A 3,723-nucleotide genomic window follows, 5' to 3' on the forward strand; every position below is an offset into this window, starting at 1 on the left:
GGAGAGGAGCGATACTACCCGTCTCTACTTCTATACGGCCTAGACGACTTTAATAATATATTAGATAGCTATTATTAGGGAGCTATCTATCTTTACCTTCTAGTTCGGAGGGAGGAGATTATATTCCTATACCGCGGTACTTATCTTCTTTACTATTATAGCCTCTAGTATCTTATCTAGGTAGGAGAGAAGGGCGATTAGTCTCTATCCCTTTAGAGAGTTAGGGCTCTTTTCTAGTTTCGGGAGTATAATGGTATAGGCGACTTAGAAGTACTAGGGGTGGTACCCCTACGTGACGCATGCTTAGAATATATAAGTAATAAGTAGTAGGGTCGCCTTTATAGTTCTTTTTAGATATCGATTTAGAATTCTATCTAGTCTAGGTACTTTATTATTTAGGAGTATCTTAATAATATTAAGTATATCCTCCTCCGTAACTTCTTTGGGGATGTCTACTATATATAGGTATTCGGTGTTATAAACGTCTAATAGGTCTACTAGTTCCGGGAGAGGGAACATGGCCTCCCGTAGGGCCTTAGTTTTCTTAAGGCTCGTGAAGTATATTCTCCCCTAATATATTAGGGGAGATATAAGTAGCGGGGGTGTCGGAGTATCTACGCCCTTAGCCTATTTCGCTATACGCTATAGCTCTATTACGTATCGTGTCTATTAACTAGTAATTATATACTACTATTTACGCCTTTCGTTACGGAGGACTTTATCACGTTATTATATCGCTTCCTTCTATTCTTTCTATGACTCGGGTATTCTTATATAGTATATACGTCTATATAGCCTTTGGGCGTCTTATCTACTTTCCCGTACTTAAGGAATCCCCTTTACTTCTAGGGGCCGGTATATTTAGTATAGTACGTGTTTATTTCTCGTATTCTAGTATATTTATAGGAGTATCTATACGGCCTAGTCTATGGCTAGGTTATTAGATATATTAACTATAGAGGGATCTAGGATCGCCGATTCTAGGTCCTTTAGGTACTTTTCCTAGTCGGTATCCTTCTATATCTATTATCCCCGTTATTTATTCGGGGTATATACATTTATTACGGTTTCTATATATTTATAGTCGGAATCCGTCTATACCTAGCCTAGGCGGTAGTATTAGATCCGGTAACTAATGTACTCCGTGGCGAAGATAAGGTTAAGCGTAGACCCGTCTTCGTTCTATTTATATTTTTTCTATATAACTTATTCTATAGGTGTAAGTAGGTATAGGAAGTCGTGGTAGCGGGTGCGTAGTTCCCTTACTCTAAGTTCTTCCCTAACTATAGCTAGGCCTCTCTACTATCGGTAGTAGAGGTTAAAGTCTTCTAGGAGGATGTGTTACTCTAGTTCCGTGGTACCCTTAAGCATCTCGTCTAGTATAAGTATACGTTATTAGTTATATATGTTATATATATATAGGGGGCCTATATCTATTTATAGGTGTAGTATTATCCTAAGATTATCGCGCTCGGTATACAACCATAATAAGAGTAGTATTAACCTATAAATATAGAAGAGGACTCGTCTTTCTAGTCCTAGAGGGTATATAGTATAGTATCCGGGGTGTGTGGTTGGTTTACTCATCTAGTAGTATTTATAGGGTTCCTAGATAGCGAGTATTATAGCCCCGGTCTCTTCGAGGAGCGTCGCCTAGTTCTCTCTTTTATATTATATATTTACCTATATAATTCGGAGTATATTCTAGTCCCTTATTAGATACTAGGGAGTATATATATCTATATACTTATTCCTTAGAGGCGCGACTATCCTCACGCGGTAGCGGCTTTAACTATACCTTTTAGTCGTCCTATCGTCTTCGGGATAATCTACTATCCCGCCTAACTACCTTCCGGAGGGGAGGTTAGGGGTGTTATAAAGAAAGGGCCCGAGATAGATATTATATTCTATAACTATCTCGCGCCTCTTACTTTTATCGTATAAATGTATTCTATAATCTATTTACGTTTTATGCACGTTAACGACCATAATAGGTATTTCCCGTCGTAGTTTAAATACTATACTATGTCCCTATTTCTTAGCCCGTCTCCTCGCGGTTTATAAGGACACTCCTAGATAGTATAGTCCCTACGGTACTATCCGCACTTAGTCTTCTATAAGTACCTTTATATAGTATATCTATACCCTTAATAGTTAAAGCACTATATTATTATCTATACTCTATTCTATAGCTCGGCTATAAGAAGCTCTCCTTCTACTAGGAATCCCTTCTATATAATATATTATACGAGGGCGGGGTCTCGGAGCTCTATAATTATAGTAGAGTGTTTTTTCGCCGTCGTCTTAATCGTCTATAGGTTCTTCTACCACGCTTTCACGATCTTAATCCCTAGGTATTTTCGCGTGTTAGATTATTCTATACGCGTAATATCCTCCGCTCCGATAGCCTATCCCCGCACGGGTACTAAGTATATCTATATCAGGTATATAGCCGCCCTAATAGAGGCGTCTAGAAAGATACTACTAATCGCGTTCGGATCGCGCGAGATAGTCTACTACGCGATATTTATTATTATGGTAAGTACTACTCCTCCTAGCGTGAGTTTAGCGGCGACGATATTTAACTATATTCCCTTTTATTCGTTAATCTTACTTACTATATTCTTTAGAGATGCTCGCTAGACCTATGCTAGGGTATCCTTATCCTAGATTGCGATATATATACTATATACCGCGTCGCCGGTCCGGGGGGCCCGTGGTATAGCTTCTAGTATTACTACTATTTATGCCTATGTACTAGGGCGCTTACCTTAAGTAAGTTCCTCCTAGATTCTACGTAGGCTAGCCTCTATTCGGTCGAGCCTACCCTCTAGTCCTCCTAGTTATATCTTCTTCTCCTCCTCCGTAATTCCCTTTAGATTCTAGATAAGGTTCTAGAATATATATAGGAGGGTCTTCTAGCCCTCTCCGGCTTCCTTCTCTATACGTACTATCTAGTAGTTAATATAATCTAGGAGGGTTTCCCCTCTCGGGGTCCCCTTTATTCCGTCTATCTATAGCGGCGTGCGCCTTTAGGTGTGTTCTACGTTTTAGATAGGTATATAGCTACTCTCGGTAATGTCGCTATATAGCCTTTTCTATTATACTAGTAGGGGTATATCCAGTATATACCGGGGTATATCGGTGCCTAAGGCCGCTATATTTATTAGTTAAGGGCTACCCTTAACTAATAAAAGGGGGTCGGTATATCGGCGTTCTAGTAGCGTGGTCCGTGCCTCTATCTCCGTAAGGATTTTAAGAGGGTGTATATATATCTTTATACGGCAATAACGTCTTGGTTTCGACGCTGCACGTACGTGCGTATAGTAGTAGTTAGTATACTCGGTATACTCTATCGATTAAGGTGTGTATCTCTATAGAATAATATAAATAGTCTTAAGAGACGTTTTTATTAATAATAGTATAGAAGACGAATCTTTATATAAAGAACAAGTCTTAAATACTAAAATTAATACTATTAAAAGTAATAATAGTATTAACTTTATTCTAGACTTAGGTGCTACTATCCATACATGCTATATTAAAGAACTATTTATTAAAAATAGTATTAAACCTACTAATACTAGTATTAGATAGGGAAATACTAATAGTTCTATTATAGCTAAATTTAGAGGAGATATTAAAGTCTATTTTAATAGTACTAAAGAACACGTAACTATTAAAGATGTATTATATACTCTAGAACTAGGTGTTAACCTTCTT

This window comes from Pseudovirgaria hyperparasitica (genome assembly GCF_010093815.1).
Source record: "Pseudovirgaria hyperparasitica strain CBS 121739 unplaced genomic scaffold EJ05scaffold_30, whole genome shotgun sequence".
In the NCBI taxonomy this organism is placed as follows: domain Eukaryota; kingdom Fungi; phylum Ascomycota; class Dothideomycetes; order Acrospermales; family Acrospermaceae; genus Pseudovirgaria; species Pseudovirgaria hyperparasitica.